This window comes from Aegilops tauschii, chromosome 5 (genome assembly GCF_002575655.3).
Source record: "Aegilops tauschii subsp. strangulata cultivar AL8/78 chromosome 5, Aet v6.0, whole genome shotgun sequence".
NCBI lineage: Eukaryota > Viridiplantae > Streptophyta > Magnoliopsida > Poales > Poaceae > Aegilops > Aegilops tauschii.
Genome location: NC_053039.3, coordinates 476,239,831 through 476,249,184, shown reverse-complemented (window position 1 = coordinate 476,249,184; position 9,354 = coordinate 476,239,831).

Here is a 9,354-nt window from a genome sequence, read left to right as displayed (position 1 = left end):
CACCAGCCTCTTATGTGCATTCTGTCCTCATTCATCTTTGTTCTCGTCCTAAAAATAAAGAAGGAAAGAAGGGTTTTCCGGGATTGACAGCAAAGAAAAATAGGAAAGTGGGAACCCATCCGGTAATAAGAAGGAAAGGAGGGAATTCGGGGATTGAAAGCAAAAAAAAGGAAAGTGGGAAGCGGTCCCGTAAAAACAAGGAAAGAGGGCTCCGGGAAAAAAGTGGGAAGCCAGACGTCCCGTAATAAGAAGAAAGTGTCCTAATAAGGAAGAATGGAGAGAACAAAGATGGAATGGGGGATTCCGGGAATTGATAATAAAGAAGGAAAGAGACAGATTTTTGGGATTGACAGACAAAAATAGCCTGGTGATTTTTTGTCATTTGTTTTGTCCCGTCATGAGTTGATTGGTCTCTAGAAATATTGTGGGAACAAAGTAAACCAGCTAGAAATCAATCAAAAGTCTCCCCCCTTAAAAAAATTCATCCTCTACCACTAGTTGTAATCCCATGAACGAAGTTTTACCCCGTCCATAACTCGAGAGAAAATTATGCTAGAATTATTTATTTATTGTTTGTAATCACCGGGAAAAATTATGTCAGAAAATACTATGTCTAAGTCATAATAAAGAAATTGTTTATTTATTGTTCATGTACAATAATTTTTTGAGAATTATAATGAAAAAGATAGTAACGGTTAAAAATAGGTGCTTGATTGTTGGGCACGAATAGTGCTATGCTACACAGTCCCTAAATCTAGGCAACATTGGTTCATGAAAATTCGTGTTACCTCTGTAGTGAAGCAAAAAACATTGTACTAAAATGGACTTTGCTATTTACGGTATAATGCGATATGTTTTGGGCAGCACTAAGCAACTCCAACAAAGGCATGAAGAGATACTCACAACCAGGTAGATATTTCTATGATTTAAATTCCACACACCTTTAGTACACTTTTGAAATACGTTCATAGTTTTTCTGCAGTACATATTTTCATGGCAGGATGGAGGATTTCAAAGAGTTTGTTCATGTCATCATGCCTGGCGGTGTGTCGTGGAATGAGAGGGGGTCTTGAGCAATTGGGTTAGGAAAGTGTGGTTTTTTTTCACCCGATGCAACGCACGGGCATTTGTGCTAGTTAAATACAAACGTTGATGATATGTTTATTTTGACTCCGTTGCGACCGTTTATCAGTTGAAAGTGGCCCATCGTCGGCTTCCGCCCCATTTTAGATGCTACGCAGGGTGTTTTCGCAATAACAAAACAACCCTTAGCCGACGTCTCGGTGCCCGAAGGCAGTTGTGTTAGCGGAAACGAGGCAATCAGATATGCGGGCTTTATAACTTTCACTTAGTCATAGGAGCTTTAAACTGGGGAAGCTAGCTACGAGCCCCCGGTTAGTGTTCGGCGACAGCCGAGGTCAAGCCATAAACACTTTGGCCAATGTTATGAATGGCACGTCATTTAACATAGTCATCGGATCGCTGACCAGTTTACGCTTATTGTGACAGTCAGTTTTCGGCTTTCTCCACTGAGGTGCTTAACCATGCGAGCTGGAAGCACAATTGCAGTGGTTCTCCCTTTGCACACCTAGCCGAACAAAGCGGAACATAGGAGGCAAGCACAGGAGCCGGGCAACCCAACTGTTGACCGAAGACACAATTCGAAACCGATGCATATATAGCAATATCCGAGAATGTTTTTCCCGAATCTCTAAAGGTGTCCGGCGTTGCACTGCGAGACTTATGCGGGAAACACACAAATAGTTTAAAAGTGCCATAGGCTTGGAAAACCCAACAATTTAGTAAAAACTTGACGTCCGAATTAGATCAAGTGTTCGGTGCCAATCCAAAAATTGGTCAAAAAGGGGTGCTTCTGTCGTGCATTAATATGACACATCTGATCTCATGACCTCAAGCGGGTCAGCCCACGGCTGTAACCTCCTATCCCGAAGGTGGAGTGCTGCTCGTTAGGCAGTTTAGCGAACTAAACTCGAACGGCTTTCAGAGAGAGACTAGGCTCCCTGGTTATTGACCACACACTCACGTCGAAAAAAGGAGTGATAGAAAAAGATTTTGCAATGACCAATAAGAAAACATTTATTATAAAATGGCTCATACTAATTTAAGAGCCCCTGAGTGACTTGGGCAAAAGAATTTAATGTATAATGATTGTATGTACAGAAGTACTTATATCATATTTGTGTTCACCCGAACTTTAAACGCGTCTTAACCGACCATCGGCTTCTCCCTCTCCGGTCAAGGACCGAAAAGTGTTATGTACTCCACCTGTCGAGAATATCGACGGTGTTTCCGATAACCAGGCAATCAGGCCATAAGGCTGTAACAGACAAAGCACGCTCAGGGAACTTATGCTATATTACTGGCGAAGTGTAAGAAGCATCTTCGAAGAAAAATAGTACCTCCACCGATACCTTTCTTCGGTTGCTCATTGTTACTATGAGACTTGTGCAATAGATTTTTTGTACTCATGAGTTCCGTTGTGTGCCGACCATAATTGAAAACAATAAGAGCGCTAGCTTTCGGCTTCACCCAGTCTGAGGTCCGAGCTCGGATGACCCGATCGTGACAATCGCAGAGGTGCTCCCTTTACTCCCTAGTCGAACAATCGGGAACGTAGGGGTAAACACAGGAGCAAGGCAACCCAGCTTGCGGGACACTTAAGTCAACATGGTGCATATTGTGGCGTAATACACGAACAAGGAATGAAGCCATACAAGTACAATCATATGCAAGAGGAAATGCTTCATAAAGGAAGCCCCCAAGCAAACGGGGTATTTGAATTTGTGTGTCACAAACAAAGTTTTGACAAGGAAGTTTTCACAAACAACTTTTTGCCAAAAAAAAGTATAATGCTTGGTCGAACCGAACAAAATTTAAAATTGAAAATTCTGAGCATAAAAGCGACTTAGCTGGTTAATGTGCTCGGTTTCGATGCACGCCCCGAGCATACGGTGGGACAAGGTCCCAGCCCCCAAGCCTGTCCCGAGGTGGCGGAGCAAAGAGCTCGACACTCCGAAGTGGCGACATAGCACGGCTAATGCAGGCCTGCAGTGTGACGCTGAAGTCCCCGGCATGGGTTAATGAAGTGATGACGAAGCCCTCGGTCCAGCCGAGGTGACATGGTACGTCGGTACGCAGAGGTGACAGCGCTGCCCAATCCGGATCCTTTATTTGTGCACAGAAAATAGTGCAAGCCGGAGATAATAGGAAAAAATGTTGCATAATTAATAATTTATGCAAAGTGAGTAATAAAAAGACATATGGCCTGTGTGCCGAACACTCGATGAGGTAGAGCTCTCTCAACGATGCCGAAGTCCCCGAGGCAACCAAACACGTCGGTATGGCAACACGACCAACAAGGTGATCACGCGAGCCGATTTATGCCGATTGGGACGACGGCGTCGGCTTGTCGAAGAGACCACGTGACGTAGTCAAAGTCCATTACCGAACTATCATGTGACCGTCGTTAATGCGGCCACCATTTGATAGACCCGCGTACAGATGATGGAACAAACCAGAGTAATAATTCCTTGGAAAAAATAAACCCAAACAAGCAAAAATTACTAGGATCAATAGCACCTGGTTTATTTGTTGTATCAATCCGAAGAAAGGTGACTCCCAAAATTGGGACTCGATCCGCACACCCATTGCCTGATGGGCAATAAAGTGACGGCATGGCGATGCTGGCAAAGGTTGCCTTGCCGAGGCAAAGCCCTCGGTCCAGCTAACGTGACGAAGCTGGTCGGCTGGTGACGCCGAAGTCACCGGAGTATGTTGATGAAGAAATAGCCAAGTCCCTGGTCTAGCCGAGGTGACGGAGCAGGTCGGTGAGGAGACGTTGCAGCTGCCATGTCAACCGAGGTGTTGAAGCAGGTCGGCGTGATGGACATCGGCTTGAAGAAGCAACAATGCGGCCATGCTGACGCAGGTCGTGACTTGTGACACGATCAATGCCGGCTTGATGAAGTGACCATGCGGCGATGCCGGTGTGCCCGCTCCGTGTAATCCGTGGGGCAGCGATGTTGGTGATGATTTATCCTTCGCGATGCTGAACTCTTGTTCAGCTTGCCGAGATGATGATCGAAGAAGTTGAGCTCGGCTCAACAAAGCGGCGACGTGTCTAGTGCAGGTCGGCAGCCGTGGAGCAATATTGCCGGACTGGTTTGACACCAGCGTGATGGTGAAGATTACCTCAGAGGAGGCTTAAAATTTTATAGCTACGTGTTTAAAAACAACGCACAATACCCTAGAAAAAAATTCCTTCAAAAGGGTTGTCCAATATTCCGTTCATGAAGAAACATGAACTCGGGCCGGATTCGTATTCGCGCAGAAAACATATCCGAAAATTGGTCCACTCATCGGAAGGTTCCCGGAGTTTGAACCGTCGGATCGAGCTGAAATTTGGAGGGGTGGTAGATATGGGAACTCCGCAGCAGATGAATGGTTGGATCTTCCAAAGGACCTCAGAGCTGGGCTCTGGAGACCATGCCCTAAACTCATCTAGATTCCCGTCCAGATTTGACAGGGCTCCGGTATATCGTAGATTGCCAAAGATTCCTCCATCGGAACTCGACGAAATTTGGCATGGTTGTTGTACACTTAATTCCGCACAATTCCACCAAACGAATCGTCAAAGCGATGCTCGAGGAGGTGGTGGAAGCGGATAAAAGTTTGTTGCTCGGAAAAACAGCACGGTCGCCCGAGGGCAATGTTGACGTTGAGCCCGCGAGCTCCATGGATGATTCTTCCATGATCATGATAGAGATCGGAGTTGATGTTGACGAAGGTCCTCGTCCGAACATGATGATAGGAGGTAGGGCACAGTCCTTGGTAAAGCCAAGGTGGCCAGTCGATCCGGCGACAAAAGATGCCGACATCGACCATAAAGCTCGACTCCGATGCGTAGATCGCGCCGGAGACGATCCGAATTCCCATCGCCCCGTGGTGACCGCCAGCAGGCTCTCAATGAAAGCACCAATGTCGGTTCAATATCCGGTGTACCTCGTAGTAGGGGTCCTAAGCTAGGCGTCTGGGAGCGATGGTAACATGGACACGGGGTTTTACCCAGCTTCGGGCTCTCTTGATTCATATGGGTGTAGTATAGAGTACATGTATCTACCATGAGATTGTAGTAATGAATATGAGATTGTCTATTGACTAGCCTGGCCTCGGTTTATATATGCACCGTAGGCCTAGGGCTTAGAGGAGTCCCTGTCTTGGGGTGCCAAGTCTTGTAGAATCCTCCTTGTATGTGGCATGGGCTGTCCGAACTGGCCCAATAGTGAACCGCCATGGGGGTCCTCGGCCCGATCTAGCTGGTCGGGAGACGACGTGGTGAGTACCCCCTAGTCCAGGACACCGTCAACAGCCCACATAGGGGAGCCCCCCCCCCATGGGGAGTCCGAATAGGACTAGGGGACGGGGCGCGGCCCCCCTTTCCCTCTCCCTCTCCCTCTCCCTTCCTTCCCCCTTCCACCAAGTGGAATCCAACTAGGACTTGGAATCCTAGTAGGACTCCCTCTCCCTGGGCACACCCCTAGGGCCGGCCGGCCTCCCCCTCCCTCCTTTATATACGGGGGCAGAGGGGCACCCTAGAACACACAAGTTGATCTTTTTGCCGTGTGCGGTGCCCCCCTCCACAGTTACACACCTCGATCATATCGCCGTAGTGCTCAGGCAAAGCCCTGCGCCGGTAACATCATCATCACCGTCGCCACATCGTCGTGCTGACAGAACTCTCCCTTAGCCTCAACGGGATCAAGAGTACGAGGGACTTCATCAAGCCGAACGTGTGCTGAACGCGGAGGTGTCGTACGTTCGGTACTTGGATCGCGAAGAAGTTCGACTACATCAACCGCGTTACTAAACGCTTCCGCTTTCGGTCTACGAGGGTACGTGGACACACTCTCCCCTCTCGTTGCTATGCATCTCCTAGATAGATCTTGTGTGATTGTAGGAATTTTTTTGAAATTAATGGGTTCCCCAACACAAGGGATGACGAAAACGATTCCCGATCTCTTCGTGATGCTGAAATCAGCGGAGGCAGAAATCAAGAAGGAACATCAAGTGTTGATTTTTAACAAGACCACTAGTTTCAAGAAAAAGGGCAAGGGAAAGAAAGGTAACTTCAAGAAGAATGGCAAGCAAGTTGCCGCTCCCGTGAAGAAGCCCAAAGCTGGACCCAATCCTGAAACTGACTGCTTCTACTACAAGGGAAATGGTCACTGGAATCGGAACTCCCCCAAATACTTGGCAGATAAGAAGGATGGCAAAGTAAACAAAGGTATATTTGATATACGTGTTATTGATGTGTACCTTATTTGTGCTCATAGTAGCCCCTGGGTATTTGATACCTGTTCAGTTGCTAAGATTAGTAACTCAAAACAGGAGTTGCAGAATAAACATAGACTAGTTAAGGGCGAGGTGACGATGTGTGTTGGAAGTGTTTCCAAGATTGATATGATCACCATCGCACACTCCCTCTACCTTCGGGATTAGTGTTGAGCCTGAATAAATGTTATTTGGTGTTTGCGTTGAGCATGAACAAGATTAGATCGTGTTTATTGCACTATGGTTATTCATTTAAGTCAGAGAATAATTGTTGCTTTGTTTACATGAATAGAACCTTCTATCGTCATACACCCAATGTGAATGGTTTATTGAATCTCGATCGTAGTGATACATATATTCATAATATTGATGCCAAAAGATGCAAAGTTGATAATGATAGTGCAACATACTTGTGGCACTTCCGTTTAGGTCATATTGGTGTAAAGCGCATGAAGAAACTCCATGCGGATGGACTTTTGGAATCACTTGATTATGATTCATATGATACTTGCGAACCATACCTCATGGGCAAGATGACTAAAACCCCGTTCCTCGGAACAACGGAGCGAGCTAATGACTTATCGGAAATAATACATACCGATGTATGCGGTCCGATGAGTGTTGAGGCATGCAGCGGGTATCGTTATTTCCTAACCTTTACACATTATTTGAGTAGATATGGGTCTATCTACTTAATGAAACACAAATCCGAAACATTTGAAAAGTTCAAAGAATTTCAGAGTGAAGTAGAGAATCATCGTAACAAGAAAATAAAGTTTCTATGATCTGATCGTGGAGGTGAATATTTGAGTTACAAGTTTGGCCTTCATTTAAAACAATGTGGAATTGTTTCACAACTCATGCCACCTGGAACACCACAGCGTAATGGTGTGTCCGAATGTCGCAACCATACTTTTTTTAGATATGGTGCGTTCTATGATGTCTCTTACCAATTTGCCTTTATCATTTTGGGGTTATACATTAGAGACAGCCGCATTCACGTTAAATAGGGCACCATCTAAATCCGTTGAGACGACACCGTATGAACTATGGTTTGGCACGAAACCTAAAGCTGTCATTTCTTAAAGTTTGGGGATGCGACGCTTATGTCAAAAGGTTTTAGCCTGATATGCTCGAACCCAAATCGGAGAAGTGCGTCCTCATAGGATACCCTAAGCAAACTATTGGGTACACCTTCTACCACAGATTCGAAGGCAAGATCTTTGTTGTCGAGAATGGGTCCTTTCTAGAGAAGGAATTTCTCTCGGAAGAAGTGAGTTGGAGGAAAGTAGAACTTGATGAGGTAGTTGTACCTTCTCTCGAATTGGAAAGTAGCTCACCAGGGAAAAATGTTTCCGTGATGCCTACACTAACTAGAGAGGAAGCTAATGATGATGAATATGAAACTTCAGATCAAGTTACTACTGAACTTTGTAGGTCAACCAGAACATGTTCCGCACCAGAGTGATAATCCTGTCCTGGAAGTCATGTTGTTAGACAACGGCAAACCTACGAACTATGAAGAAGCTGTGATGAGCCTAGATTTCGACAAATGGCTTGAGGCCATGAAATCTGAGATAGGATCCATGTATGAGAACAAAGTGTGGACTTTGGTGGACTTGCCCTATGATCGGCAGGCCATTGAAAATAAATGGATCTTCAATAGGAAGACGGATGTTGATGGTAATATCACTGTCTACAAAGCTTGACTTGTCGCGAAGGTTTTTGACAAAGGGTTGACTACGCTGAGACTTTCTCACTTGTAGCGATGCTTAAGTCTGTCTGAATCAAGTTAGAAATTGCCGCATTTTATGAAATCTAGCACATGGACGTCAAAACTACATTCCTTAACGGATTTCTTAAAGAAGAGTTGTATATGATGCAACCAGGCGGTTTTGTGGATCCTAAAGGTGCTAACAAAGTGTGCAAGCTCCAGTGATCCATCTATGGACTGGTGCAAGCATCTCGGAGTTGGAATATACGCTTTGATGAGGTGATTAAAGCATATGGTTTTATACAGAATTACAGTGAAGCCTGTATTTACAAGAAAGTGAGTGGGAGGTGTGTAGCATTTCAGATATTATATGTGAATGACATATTGTTGATTGAAAATGATATAGAATTTCTAGATAGCATAAAAGGATACTTGAATAAGAATTTTTCAATGAAAAACCTCGGTGAAGCTGCTTACATATTGGGCATCAATATCTATAGGAATAGATCGAAACACTTAATAGGACTTTCACTAAGCACATACCTTGGCAGAAGTTTTGAAGAAGTTCAAAATGGATTAGTCAAAGAAAGTGTTCTTGCCTGTGTTGCAAGGTGTGAAGTTGAGTAAGACTCAAAGCCCGACAACGGAAGAAGATAGAGAGAGAATGAAAGTCATTCCCAATGCCTCAGCCATAGGTTCTATAAAGTATGCCATGCTGTGTATTAGACCAGTTGTGTGCCTTAACATGAGTTTGGCAAGGGGGTACTATTGGGGAACGCAGTATTTCAAAAATTTACCTACAATCACGCAGGATCTATCTAGGAGATGCATAGCAATTAGCGGGGAGTGTGTGTGCACATACCCTCGTAGACCGAAAGCGGAAGCGTTTAGTAACGCGGTTGATGTAGTCGAACGTCTTCGCGATCCAACCGATCCAAGCACCGAACGTACGGCACCTCCGCGTTCAGCACACGTTCAGCTCAATGACGTCTCTTGAGCTCTTGATACAGTTGAGGCCGAGGGAGAGTTACGTCAGCATGACGGCGTGGTGACGGTGATGATGAAGTTACCGGCGCAGGGCTTTGCCTAAGCACTACGACGGTATGACTGAGGTGTGTAACTGTGGAGGGGGGCACCGCACATGGCTAAGACAAATCTTGGTGTACCTTTGGGGTGGCCCCTGCCCACGTATATAAAGGAGGGAGAAGGAGGAGGTCGGCCTAGGAGGGGCGCGCCTATAGGGGGAGTCCAACTAGGATTCCCAATCCTAGTTGGAGTCCCCTTCCTTT